The 15,156-nt window shown below is 34.8% G+C and overlaps 1 long non-coding RNA gene and 1 other non-coding gene across 2 annotated transcripts in view; one reads left to right on the plus strand and one right to left on the minus strand.

The window, feature by feature from the left end:
- Nucleotides 1-15,156, plus strand: part of LOC116904981 — a 143,639-nt gene that overhangs the window by 46,161 nt on the left and 82,322 nt on the right. The gene's annotated exons all lie outside the window — the stretch shown is intronic.
- LOC116906321 lies at nucleotides 9,659-9,763 on the minus strand. The gene has a single exon (XR_004388608.1). It is a non-coding gene; the product is annotated as a U6 spliceosomal RNA (small nuclear RNA).

The following is a 15,156-nucleotide window of genomic DNA, read 5'->3' on the forward strand; positions in this document are numbered from 1 at the left end:
GGCATTGGTAGAGTTCACCCGATACTATTTCTTAAAAGTCATGCTAATTGAAACATCAATTAGAAATAATTTCTCTAGATAAGTGAAATTTCTGGTAACAGGACAAGTGTTTGGTGTTTACTGAGATGATTGGAGACTATAAAATTAACTTATAATTAAGAAAATGATAAACCTTTGTGTGGTTAACTATATACTCTGTATATGGCAGAATATATAGATCACTACAGTCTGTTTTATGGAGTTCCTTTCTCAATGACAGAGTATATTGATGCATATGCAATGGAATAACTCATTTATATAGGTCACTTCTGTATATAATAAGAACATAGTTTTGTATTTGTCTTTGGTTCTAGAGATCTCAAAGTTAAATAGGCAGGAAACATCCACCTATGTTTTCTTTTCATCTTTTTTGCCACTACATTTCAATTGCTCTAGGCATTTGTATCCATAACTACATAACAACACATCACAAACTACGAACTTTCTAGATCAGCTCAGTGGTTTCTCTGCTCCATGATTCACAATGGCAAAGTTGAATCAAAGTTAAATCAAAGTTGGCTTTAAGTTGATTAAGGTGTTGCCAGCATCTTCCCTGTGATTTTAGTATGGGGGTTTCCTTCCTGGCTGTCAGCTATAATCTTCAGAAGGGCTTCCCCCATGCTGCCCTGCTTCCCTGCATGAGCGAGTAAGCAATAGAACAGAAAACTTTCTCTTAAATATCCCTCATTTTTTCCTTTCATCACATTTTTCCTCTCCTATTCAAGTGAGAGTTTATCATTTTTAGAAACTAAATTAATTAAAATGGGTCTATTTAAATAATTCAGAATTATCTTCTTACCTTAATGTTCATACATTTAATTATGTCTGTTCTCTGCCTTCTTTGTTGCGAGATAGTAAACTCAGTAATTTTAAAATTGAGATGTAATGACTGTTGAGAAAATAATACTTACCCAACTGATGGATCTATTGCTTTATACGTTGTTTGTATGTTTTATGATATGTCATAATACAGTTTTAGAACTCAACTGAGAAATGGGCAGTAGATCAATAAATAATCAGGTGAATCCAAATGTAAAGGGATCAATTTTAGATATTGAGGGGAAACTTGTATTTAAAATGTAATATGTCATTTCATTATTGAAATGTTAGTTTTAAAACTTTGAAACTGACATTTACAAATATTGAATGTCTCCCTTAATAGTTTCCTGTGCTTACTAAACAAAGTAGATTTTTGATTATGGATATCATTTTATTACTATTATGTCACTCTCTTCTCTTTTCTGATCAAGTTTATGAAGCAGTTTCTTTACTATAACAACTTTATTATTTTCTAGAACTTTAAATCCTTTGGATGTTCAAAATGTAAACAGAACTGCTAATAAAACTTGCCAATTCTTTTCATGAAGATCTGCCGTGAACATGTGAGCTTTTAAGAGCAGACAAAAATAAAACTGAGAATGAGCCTAACCATTAACCAATGTTAGGATTCCGAACCTTACATTAATTTACTGTGGCTTCTTCATTTGTAAGTGGTCTTAAGTATGGTGCCCTGGACACTGTGGGCAGAGACTGAAATGTTTAGCCCTGTGTTTGGGTAGAAGTTGACTGAAAACTAGTGAGAAAGGACTTTTAGGAAGAATATAGGAGTAAAGAGACATCTATGCCTTTCTTACAGTGAAATCATTCAAATCAAAGAATCATTTCTTTGAGCAAGTAAAATAGCCTTTCGTCTTTTAGCCCCATGTGACACTGAGCATAACATTATGCAGTCGAGGTCCACATGAATAGATCCATGTAGCTGCAACTTCTTTTGCATTCTCTCTCCAACTTTGGTCATCTCTCCCAGATCACTTTTTATTTTTCTAAATAAATTTTCTTGTTCAGACTTTCTTTCGGTATCAGCTCTCAACAGATTGTCTTTAAAACAGCTTAGTTCAACTTCATCCTTAGAAGAGAGCCTCTGTCACACTCACCACCACCCTGACAACACCTTTAAAATTCTGGGATTTCAGCTCTTTTCTCTCAGGACATTAAAGACACAAACACTTGCTCTTCTCAGGGAGCCATCACCTGCTCAACTGTGAGGAATCTGAAGGAATATTGCCTTTATTTTCCTTCTGCATTTTATGCTTATTTATTTGTTCAGTTAGTTAGTTTCTGATCATTTTGAGGAAAGGTCTCCATAACTCATTTTGCAGACCAGGCTAGTCTTGAACTCTGGTGTGCTAGTAATAAAGGTTTTTGCCATCATGCCCATCTCCTCTGCCTTTTAAACTTTAAACATGTTCTTTTGGTTTGCAACATTTTTAGTTTTTAATATTTTGTGCTTAGGATTCATTTCCTTTTGTTCTACAGCAAAGCTTAAGATTCCTTTTCCTGCTTGGTGTTATGGCCTCTTGATTTTTGAATGCCAACTGCACTCAGGTCTCTCCACTGTTTCCTGCAGAAACTCCATATAAACACATACATGTCAGTGTCTCTTTGTCTCTCTGTCTCTCTCTGTCTCTGCTTCTGTCTCTCTCTCCCTCCCTCATCTCCATCCTCCCCAGCTTTTTCCTCAGTCACAGTGTTTAACTCTTCACATGCTTTTGATTTATGGTCTAGTCTGGTACCATAATCTGATTTTAAATCCATCTACTTGTTCACAGATACATGTTAAAAATTTTAATACTCAATGCTCTTTTACTTTAACATATTATTTTTTAGTATTTTCTTCCTTGAAATACTTTCAAATGTATTTTATATTTCCCTAAAGATGATAACCAGATACTCTTTGAACCATATCTGATAACTTCTGAAGTTCAGTGTCTAATCTGTGCTGTGTGCTGTCCCTTGGCTGCTTTTGATTTCTGATAAATCTGATGTTCAAGTACATGTTTTCCACTGATTTTTAAAGATTACAGCAATTCATTAAAATATAGGATGAAAGTGAATTGATCCAGAGAGTTTTTGCCCACTGTTGGTCAGCTTCTGGAAGAGCAATACCAATTGGGATTCAAGCCACCTGAGAAATGTCAACCTGGCTGTCAATTTGATCAAGGCCAGCCTTAGAAGTATAACTTCTTGGTGACATTTATCCTTCATATATGTTCAGGGCTAGACAACTCTCTGCAGTTAAGACGAATTGGGATAGGATCATTAAGCATTTTGGATTCACTGGAGGAGGGCTCTCTGTATGTTATCTCATCATGTGTCTGGACTCCCTCTTCATCTCAGTTATAGAATTATGAAGAAAGCAAAGGACAGTGATTGTCAGAGCCATCTTGCCCTTTGCCCTGAAGTAGTTTTTGTAGCTTAGGAGTCTTCATCCTCTCTTGGATTTTTTTCCTATTATGTTCTTGGTAGCTTTTTAGGGCACTTAATAATTCAGAATGTCATGAAGCATTTTTGGTTTTGCTCTTAATAGCACTTTCGTTGCATCCTTGGAAGAGAGAACAATGTCTCTCCAAGCTCACTTATGCTCTAATATCTAGAACAGAATGTGTGAATCTTTCTATGCAATATGGCAAGAAGAATTTCAGGTTGTAGATGAACGAATGTGCTAATCAGGTAACAGAAAGCAATGGCGATTTTTATAGACGGCCTGTGCTTAATGTAATCACAGCACTGGGATAAGTTAAAGGAGGAGGCAGGAGAGTCAGAGTGATGCCATATGAGATAGACTGTTACTGATTTGAAGATGAAAGACAGCCATGAGCCAAAGAATGTAAGCAGCATCCAGAGGCTGGAAAGAGCAGTGAAACAGATTCTCCCTCAGAGCCACCAGAAATGTAGCCCTGCCAATGCCTTGAATTTAGAACAGTCAATCCCACTGTGGATAGCTGACCACAATTACAAAATCATACATTTGTGCCATGTAAAGCCATTAGGCTTATAATAACTCATAGCAGCATCAATGGGATAGTAATGTACCTTGACATACTAAAAAATAGAAACTATATTTTTAATAATATATAGTTAACTATATAAAATATATAAAAAAATACTAAAATATTACACTAAAAATGATGTTATCCCCACATTTCCAAGTATGACAATCATGTAATAATATTATTCAAAACTTTATAGCATAAGATGTTATCAGGTTGATAGGATAGCAAGCATATGAAGGGTAATTTTTATTTGATTGAATTTTAACAGTTTGTAATACTGATCTGTTATTTATACATTAGCTTGAAGGCAAGAAACAATTTTTCCAAGTAGTATGCAAATATGCTTTTCTCTGGCAAAGTGATAGACACCGACTTTTTCTCCTTTTTGTTGGCTCACTTCCTCCAGAGTTGTAGCTAAGAATGAAATGGAAATTTTTGCTAAAAATACTATCTTGGCATTTTTTAGCAAATAGAAGGTAAATTGCTGTAGCTCTGATCCTTTATTGCATGTGAGTGCTTATGATGAGAGCTTTTAGGTTTGTTTAAATAACATTGCTTAATGAACTTATTCCTTAAATTAAAAGCAAACGTTGATCTATGGAAAGCGTGCCAAGTTCCTCAGCGTTAACACTATGTGTCTGCTCAAGGCAGCCGCTAATCCTGAGACTGGCACTGAGCATGTAAGGAGCCTGATGCTGGGGTCGTGAGGCTCAGTAGGATGAGAGAAGCTTTTCTTCCAGACAGCACGTGATGCTTCTTTATCTTAAAGTTTATTTGAAGCTCAAGGAAGAGAGATAGAGATGTACACAATGTTAATTTGGCAACCTGCAAAGGTGACATGGAGAGAATTATATTATACTATACTATACTATACTATACTATACTATACTATTATATTATATTATATTATATTATCCTATTCCTTCCACTAGCTCTGACGCCAGTTTTCTTTCCAATATGTAACAATTTTTTATTTGTTTTAGAATTTTTGTCTTTTTTTTTTAATTTTTTTTTATTAACTTGAGTATTTCTTATGTACATTTCGAGTGTTATTCCTTTCCGGTTTCCGGCAAACATCCCTTCCCCCCCTTCCTTATGGGTGTTCCCCTCCCCACCCTCCCCCATTGCCGCCCTCCCCCGACAGTCTAGTTCACTGGGGTTCAGTCTTAGCAGGACCCAGGGCTTCCCCTTCCACTGGTGCTCTTACTAGGATATTCATTGCTACCTATGAGGTCAGAGTCCAGGGTCAGTCCATGTATAGTCTTTAGGTAGTGGCTTAGTCCCTGGAAGCTCTGGTTGCTTGGCATTGTTGTACATATGGGGTCTCAAGCCCCTTCAAGCTCTTCCAGTTCTTTCTCTGATTCCTTCAACGGGGGTCCCGCTCTCAGTTCAGTGGTTTTGCTGGCATTCGGCCTCTGTATTTGCTGTATTCTGGCTGTGTCTCTCAGAGCGATCTACATCCGGCTCCTGTCGGTCTGCACTTCTTTGCTTCATCCATTTTGTCTAATTGGGTGGCTGTATATGTATGGGCCACATGTGGGGCAGGCTCTGAATGGGTGTTCCTTCAGTCTCTGTTTTAATCTTTGCCTCTCTCTTCCCTGCCAAGGGTATTCTTGTTCCCCTTTTAAAGAAGGAGTGAAGCCTTCACATTTTGATCATCCGTCTTGAGTTTCATTTGTTCTAGGCATCTAGGGTAATTCAAGCATTTGGGCTAATAGCCACTTATTCTTTTCTCATAGAAGATATCCTGATTATGGTTTTTCCTCCCTCTACTCCTCCCAGTTCCTCTCCACTTTTCTGCACTTTCTGATCTACTCCATGCCTCTTACTCTCTCATCACCAAAGAACACCATTCAAAGAGATAATAACCAAACGTGACAAAATAATATAAAATAAAGTAAGACGATGCAAATGCTATCATATTTAAGTTGGACATGGCCACACGGGAGAAGGAAAACATGTCCCAAAAGAAGACACAAGAATCAGAGACCCTCTTATTCACACATTCAGGAGTGAAATACATAAAATACAGAGCTGGAAGCTATAATATGTATGCAGAGGACCTGGTATAAACTCACTGTAGACCCTGTACTTGCTGCTTCAATCTCTGTGAGCTCATATCTGTCTTAGTTGATTCAGAGGCCTTGTTCACCTTGTGTTTTCCATTCCCTCTGGCTCCTAGAGTCTTTCTGCTTCCTTTTCTGGGGGATTCCCTGATCTCTAAGTTCTAAGAGGAGGAATTTGATGGAGACTTCCAATATTCTCGTTGTCTCCCCCCCCCAACCTCTGCATAGTGTCTGTCTCTCTCTCTCTCTCTCTCTCATAGTGTCTCTCTCTCTCTCTCTCTCTCTCTCTCTCTCTGTCTCTGCCAGAGGAAAGCTCTCTGATGATAAATGGATGAAGCGCTGATCTATGGGTACAGCAGAATATCATTAGGAATCATTTTATTGATTTTTCTTTTAGACCAGTAATGTTTGGTTTGACTTTAGATCTCTGGGTTAGCTAGTCTCGTGTTCTTGCTTAGGCAAGCATTATCTGGTATGGGTGCTTTCTCCTGGAGTAGGCCTTAGGTCAAATCAGACACTTGGTTGGCTACTCCCACAAGATCTGAGCCACCATTGCCCTGAAATACTTTTCCCCACAGCATTAGGTTTCCATACATCCCCAAATGCCCCCCCTTATTCTATTCATCTTTTCATGCAATCTCTCTCTCTCCAGCTCTCCTTATCTAATTGCCCTGCCTCTGTCCCCACCTGCCCCAAGTCTGCTTGTAAAATCTTCCCCTCACAGGGAGATTCCTGTGACCCCTGACTCCTCTACTTTATCTCTCCCCTCTGGGTCTATGAATTGTAGCTTGACTATCATCTGCTTAACAGCTAATATTTCTTTATAAATGAATACACACTGTATTTGTTACTCTTTGTCTGAGTTAGCTCATGCAGGATGTTTTTCTAACTCCATCCATTTTCATTTGCCTGCAAATTTCATGATGTGATGTCGTTTTAATAAAGCAGCTAAGTAATACTCTCTTATGAAAATGTACCACATTTTCTTTATCTGTTCTTTAATTGAGGGGCACCTACGGTGCATTCGGTTTGGAGATTCCTTTCGATAGGATGGTGAGTTTTACTGTGTTAGTTCTTCTACTCCGTGAGAATGGGAGATACCTCCACCTTCTGACATCTCCAGCTTTTCTTTCTTCAAACCTTTGAAGTTTCTGTCAGACAGGTATCTCATTTGCTTGATTAGGGCTGCCCCCAAGATATTTTATATTGTTTGCGACTATTGCGAAAGGTGCTGTTTCTTTTATTTCTTTCTCAGCCCAGTTTCCATGTAGGGGAGCTCTAAATTTATTTTTTCAGGTAACCATTGTCCCGTCACATCTCTAACTGTGTGGATCTCTATCAGGTATAGGAGGTCCTTGGTAGAAGTTGTGGGGTCACTGTGAATAATGATTCTTCTTTCTTTCCAATGTGTTTTCCCTTGATCTCCTTTAGTTGTCTTATTGCTCTAGTTGGAACTTAAATTTCCATTTCAATAGTAAATTAAGAGTGCACAGACTGATCTTGTTCATGATTTTAGTAGAACTGCTTTGAGATTCTCTCCATTTAATCTGATGTTGCCTATAGACTTGCTGTAAATCGACTTCACTATGCTTAGGTATGCCCCTCGAAATTCTGATCTCTATAAGACTTTTATCATGAAGGGGTGTTGAATTTTGGCCAAGTCTTTGTTGCCATCTCATGTGATAAATGTGGGTTTTTTTTTCTTTCAGCTTGTTTATATAGTGTTACAATGACTTATTTTCATATGTTATACCAAGCATACTTGATCATGGTAGGTGATTTTTATGATGTGTTCTTAGGATCAGTTTGTGAGTATTTTCTTTTTGGGTATTTTTGCATCTGTGATTAGAAGGGAAATTGGTCTATAATTCTCTTGTTTTGTTGAGGGTGACCATAGCCTCATAAAATGAATTTGGCAGTGTTCCTTCTTAATCTATGCTGGCAAATAATTTGAGAAGTATTGGTGTTAGCTCTTCATAGAAAGTCTGATTGAGTATTCTGCTATGACCATCTGGCCCTGATCTTTCATGAGTTGGGAGACTGCTTCTATTTCCATATGAGTTATAGATCTATTAGATTGTTGATTGGATCTTGATCCAATTTTGATAAGTGGTATCTATTCAGAAGATTATCCATTTCTTTTATATTTTCTAATTCTGTGGAGAACAGATTTTTAAAGTTTGAACTAATGATTCTTGGACTCCCTTATTGTGTATTGTCATACTGTTCCTTTCAATTCTGATTTTGTTAGTTTGGATATTCTTCTTCATCTCTTAGTAATTGTGTATAAGGGTTTGTCTATCTTGTTGATTTTGTTATAGTACTTAACCAATTGTTTTATTGGTTCTTTGTATTTTGTTTTTGTTTCTGTTTTATTAATTCTAGTTATAAGTTTGATGATTTCCTTCCATCTACTCCTCTTGGGTATGCCTGCTGCTTCTTTGTGATCTAGAGCTTTCATTTGTACTATTAATTTGCTAGTATGAAATATATCCATATTTTTTTAAATGTCGGTACTTAGTGCTATAAAAGTTCCTTTCAACGCTGCTTTCATTGTGTTACATAAGTTTTGGTATTCTTTGCAATCATTTCTGTTGAATTCTTGAAAGTCTCTGATGTCTTTATTTTTATCTTTATTCAGTTACCATTGAGTAGAGAGTTACTTAGCTTCCATGAGTTTAAAGGCTTTCTGTTTTTCCCCTATTGTTGCAGAAGTCCAGCATTAATCTGTGGCAGCCAGATAGCATACAAGAGGTTGTTTCAAATATTTTTTATCCTTTGCAACTTGCTTTTAACCAAGTCTGTAGAAAGTTCTGTGAGATGCATATTCTTTTGTGTTTGGATGAAATGTTTGTAGTTATCTGCAAGGTCCATTTGGTTGATAATGTCTGTTAGCTCCAGAATTTCACTGTTAATTTTTGTCTAGATAATCTGTCATGCATGTCATTACTGAGAGTTGGGTACTAAAGTGACCTACTATCAGTTTGGAGGGTCAGTGTCTGATTTAAGCTTTACTAATATTTCTTTTATAAACTGGAGTGTCTAAATGTTTAAAACATAGATATTAACAAAGGATTCATCATGCCTGGTGGTGTTGGTGCATATTTTAATCCCAGAACTTAGGAAACAGAAGCAGAAGGATCTCTGTTAGTTGAAAGCCAGCCTGACCTAAAGAGAAAATTCTGTGACAGCCAGGGATTTACACAGAAAAACCCTGTCTTGAAAGGAAAAAAGAATCAAAGGAAGAAACAAATAAACAAAACAAAACAAAACAAGAATTGAGTTATCGTCTTCATTGAAATTTCTTTTATACATATGAAATATCCTTTCTAGCCTCTTTTGATTACTTTTGGTTTGAAGTCTGTTTTGTAGATATTGCAATGGCTATACCAACTTGCTTTATAGCTCCACTTGATTGGAAAATCTTTCTCCAATCCTTTTCTTTGAGATAATGTCTATCTTTGATGTCAAGATATGTTTCTTGTGTTTAGCAGAAAGATGGATTCAGTTTTAGCATCCATTCAGTTCATGTAAGTCTTTTTATTGGAGAATTGAGTCTATCGATATTGAAAAAAATCAATGACTAAAAATTATTAATTCTTATTATTTTGTTTTTGTTGTTGTTATGGCTGTGGTTGTTGTTGCTGGTGGTTTGTGTGTGTGTACATGTGTGTGTGTGTACGTGTGTGTGTGTGTGTGTGTGTGAATATGTATGTCCTTAAAAATATGGAATGCTTCACTAAGTTGTGTATCATCTTTGCTCAGCAGCCTTGTTAATCTTCTCTGTGTTGTTCCAATTTTAGTATATAGATCACTGAAGTGACCACCATGTAATTGTTTTTACTCAAACTACAAAAGAGTGTCCAAATAATATATATATATATATATATGACATAAATTTGTCAATCAAAAAGTGAAATGATGAATCGACAGTTTTCTGAACTATAAACACAAAGGACTATAAAATAACTGTTTAAAGAAGAGATCAACATCACTAGATTACAGAGAAATGCAAATTTAAATTACTTCAGTAAATCTCAGTTCAGTTATAATAACTATCCACAAGACATATGACAACAAATATTGGAGATTAATCAGTGGTCCCACTCTAAATGAAGACAGCCCCTGTGGAAATCATTTTTAAGGTTGTTCTAAAAATGAAAAATAAAATAATCATGTCTCATTTGTTTCACTCTTGAACATGTATACTAAGAGATTTTCATACTTTGCTACAGAGTTTTTTCACTCCAAATTTATTGCTTAATTGAACAATGTTTTACAGCAAATGAACATTAATTTCATATTTAAAATGGAATATAGACAGCAGTAAAAAAATAAAGTCACAAAATTTGCATGAAAGTATATCACTTAGAATATTTAGTATAAGAAAGCTCTACAATCTCAGGAATAAATACTCAAACCCTATGTTTTCTGTTATTTGTGTATTCTAGGCTATAATGTACACATGCATATATGTAAACAAATTTGTCTATGGGAATAGAGTAGCATACAGATCATTGAAGACAGAAGGTTAATAAAAAGATAAAATGCGTGCAGGTTAGGATGCTATTTTATGCTTCATGAAAGTTATTTTTAGCTCCTCAGTGTCCATGCAAAGCAAGTCTTGAAATGGGCAGTGTCCATAGGTAATTTCACATCCTTATGGGAATTACATGGAAATTATGGGAATTACCTTATGGGAAGATCTGAATTTTAAGTTATAGCTTATCTATTCTTGTAGTCTTTAGTGCTTTGTAAGTACTAGTAAACTTAAATATTTTGTTATTGAAATATTAATACTAGCTATGCTAATAAGAGAATGTAACAATTGCTAAGAATATATTACAATAGTCATAATTTGAAATTCTTATGAATTCTTAGGAACACTAGTACTTAAGCATAATACATAAGAATTTTGAAAACACAAAGAAGCAAAATTTATTTAATATAGAAAGCACTGTTCATTAAAGCACATTTTGGTTATTGATGGAATACTCTTGAATGCCTATTAATGCTTCTTGGCTTTATTTGTATCATCACAAAATGGAAGGAAATACACATAGTGGACTTAAAATTCGGCCCTCTCTAATATTCAGTTTTAGTTAGAGAATGACGGGTGGAAATACCCCTTTCAAGATAAAATCAATAATACCTAGAGTGCATTACTAGATGATATCGCCTGCAGAAGGAGAGAAAGAAGGGGATACATCCTCAGGTGGCTAGTACAAAGTTCTTTAACTTTGCTACAGTTTTCACATAACCCTGGCTGGCTGTTTTACAGATCTTTTGATGGGGTTGGTGTTGGTCACTCCTACAGAGGGCTACTAATAAACTAAATTTTCTCTTTACTGACCATCGTCCTTTATTTCTTATTTAAAAATTTGGAGACATCCTTCTATGGAAAATATGTTACTTCTGCTCATCTTGCTTGTCTGTAAAACCATTCAATAAAGGTAATAATAGCTCTTAATATACGCCTGTAGTTGCAATTAAGAGGTTTGCCAAAGGCTAGTTTTGTATTTTCTGACTTTCTATGCAAAATACCCTGTCCTTTATTCAAACATTTGACAGATTTTTGCTCTACCTTACTTCTGCTGATAATTTTTTTTTGTATAGTCACTTCAGGGAATTCTTTTTATTCCAGTGCCTGACTACCTGCATAAGGAAATGAATTGCAAAGTTCCTTCACAGGAAGAAGTAATGAGCTTTTAGGTTGTGAGTAGAAGGATACCTCCTTATTTGTCTTGACACAAATCAGCAACATTTTTGAAAGTCAAGCTTCATTCAGGTAGAACTTCAATTTTACTGTATATCGACTCTATTTGTTGAATAAATGTTGAATAAACTGCTATAGAAGTTTATCTCCAAATATGTAGAAAATAAATTATGTGAAATTCTTTGAAGGCTGTGTGACATAGGTCATCTCAGTTATTATATTTTATTGTCTAGTTTAAAATGGCAGTAGTAGTGACAATTGAAGAAAAATAAAAACATTTTATTTACAAAAGACTTGATGGGATCCCACTTGCTTAAAATTTTGAGTTGTCATTCAGAATGCCTTGATGAAAAGGACTTTTGAAGACATAGACTGTGCTCTCTAGAAGTTTCGAGTAATGAGGTTAATTAATGAGTGGTCAGTTATTATGACTACTGGGACATATTGTTATGTGAAGTAAATAGTATGCTAATGCCACCAAAGTAAAAGAGAATTATACAGTCTTGGATTAAGGAAAAATCTCAAACAAGATACATCCAAGGCTTAAAGAAAAAAACTAGTAGAAGTAGGCAGGAACATATTTTAAATGGACAAAAGATAGTAGATAAGCCATATAGGTTTACTGATCAGTCAGTGATAGGAGATAAAGGAGGAGAGAGTTTTATTAGGTCTCTTAATTTTATGAATTTTCAGGTCATAATCTCCCGGATATGCTTGAAGACAAATGCACTGAATTCATTGACATCTGAGATATTTAAATCATATCATATTATGTAGATCAGGAAGATAAATAAACCTAGATCAGGAAGATAAATAAACCTAGAGGAATTAGGATTCTATCGTGCTCATATGTTCGAATATAGCCATGGACATTGCCTAAAAACAAACATTAGGGAGAATTTTTTCACTTTGATACAATTATGATTGGCAATTATATTTTTTCTCTATAGGCTTCATTTTAAAAGTCTAGTATACTTTAATGATTTATGTTACAGTGCCTCTATTCGCTTTAAAACAGTCAACTAAAGTCATACTATTTTAGATTTTTTAGATTGATCTGTTCAGTTACACAAAATCATTCTTTATTCCCCACTATCTCCACCGACACTTTTAAATTGAGCACTGTGAATCGTACTTTGAAATGAAGGTGTAGGTCTGTTTTAACTTTTTACCATGTAATAAAATTTGTGATTCAAAGTTTCTTTCAAATAAATGGGCTTGGCTTGAAGACAAGTCATGTCAAACAAGAATTTCCACATTTTAAGGCCCCACAGGAATCTGTCTAATGGAATATAAATTATGACTTTATTTTTCAGAAGACTACTAAGAGCCAAGTGACTAGACTAGGCAACAGTATAATATAAAATATATATCACATCATCACTGGTAGATTTGTCTCATTAACACGGGGGAAATTCATAATTACAAATTTTAAAAGCACATATTTTCTTTTAGAATCACATCTTTTATTTGGAGCAAATTTCAGCATATAGAATTTTTAATCTTAAAACTTAACACATTTCTTAATCCTTATATTTTTCATGAGTTTGATTATGGCATTTAAAATGCTTAATTATTCTTTAGAAAGAGTTCATAACATCTTTAATAATATTTCATATACCTGATATATAAATTAATTTTTGTATAGACTTCTATAATGTGGGTTACTTTACATAATAAAATAGAAATTTTAGTTTAGGGACATGCTGTTAACTCCATAAGAATTAGTACAATTTAAAATAATAGGTGGAAACTTAAAATTGTATATGTAATCTAATTTTCAAAATTGAGCCATCTGCAAATTTACAATTCTAAATGGTGTCATAAATAGTATTACCTTTTAGCTAGGTAACAAAAAAAGTCAGCATTTTGCAATTTAAAAAACAGAGTCATATTCTAATGTAATTTTGACTCACGTCCAAAAAGAACTTGGGAACATTTTTAAGTTTGAGTGACTTTCTCCCATTTGGAAAGAGCCCAAGTGAACTGATCACAGAACTTGTTTTCTGTTATCCGGCTCTCTACCAAAATATTTCTTGTAGCTTGAAAATAATAAAGATTTTGCAAGCCCCAGGAGGTCTTTTTTGATCCAGGAATGAAGTTACCCTGGATTCATATAACTGGAGTCTGACTTCCTCTCAGCCATTGAAATTTAAAACCCTTCCATTTATTGGTATGGAATAAGGAAAGTCTAAAGATTTCAAAACTTTATATTTACTGAAGTCAGTACATAGCCAAAGTTTTGTTTCCATCTCAGTACAGCATGGTGTAAAAAGCAAAAGCAATACAGAAAGGAATAGAATTCCTTAATTAAAATCAACTATCAGAAGGAGCATTTATTTACCCATCAAATCACCCCTGTAGGGAATGTCGGGGCAGGGAGGCAGGAAGGTAGTTGGGGAAGAGGAACACCTTTATAGAAGGAGGGAGAGGGGGATAGGATACAGGACTTATGGACAGGAAACTCCAGGAAAGGGAATAACATTAGAAATGTAAATAAAAATTATCCAATAAGAAAAGTTTCTCTGAAGAAAAATTACAGTTTTTGTTTTTACTATAAAGTTTACTTTATTCATATTTAAATATTTAGAATGATGGATATCTGGAAAAATGAGGCACTTGATATTTTATCTCTTTATTATTATGAATTATAGAAATAAAAACAAATTTTCAAATCTATCTTCACTTTATAGTCCATGCATTTACCTCATAATGTTCTTTACCCATGATAACTAGAATATTTATTGTTACAAAATGGTATTAAAAGTCAAGAATAATTTATAGAACCTTTTGTGTGACTTCAATTGTATTGATACAATAGACACCTAAATTATTGATACACCTTAATGGTACAGTAAATTTATAGCTTGTCTTAAAGCCAAATATAGGTTTTTATTAATAATTCCAGGTCATGTGTGTCAGATCAAGTATGTGTGCTGGGGTGGGAGTAGGTGTCGATGTGTAATTTTCAAATGGTTTCCTTAGTGTGAAATTGAAAATATGATTCAGTTTTATTTTATCAAATCATCTGAGTCAAAGGAAATAACTCAAAACTTGTGTGCAAAGTGACCATTATTCATTTGTCAGGGGAAAAGGAATTGAAGCAACATGTTTTTGCCATGTGTACTTCACAGTTTGCACACGCACAGAGGGTTATAATCTAATGCTCAGAGTGCCCGTACTTATTTTTATACATCAGGGAAAGATAAAATATAGAGGAATGTGTACTTCCTGTCTTAACATAATTTTAAACCAGAGTTATTAAAATGTTTAGTTTCTCTTTACACTTGTCTGACCTCTTGCAAGGAGAAGGACCCTTGTCTTCCCTCTTGTGGAGAGGAACAGGATGGAAAAAAGAAAGTTGAAGAAACAGACATGGGAGACAAAGCATGGAGAGATGATGGATGGGCTGTGATTAGGTGTATCCACAAGTTCCAGGAGCATCAGCAAGACTTTTTAAATTATTTCTCAAGGGCATGTCATATTCTTAATATTAAATTGG

Source organism: Rattus rattus, chromosome 7 (assembly GCF_011064425.1).
Source record: "Rattus rattus isolate New Zealand chromosome 7, Rrattus_CSIRO_v1, whole genome shotgun sequence".
Classification (NCBI taxonomy): domain Eukaryota; kingdom Metazoa; phylum Chordata; class Mammalia; order Rodentia; family Muridae; genus Rattus; species Rattus rattus.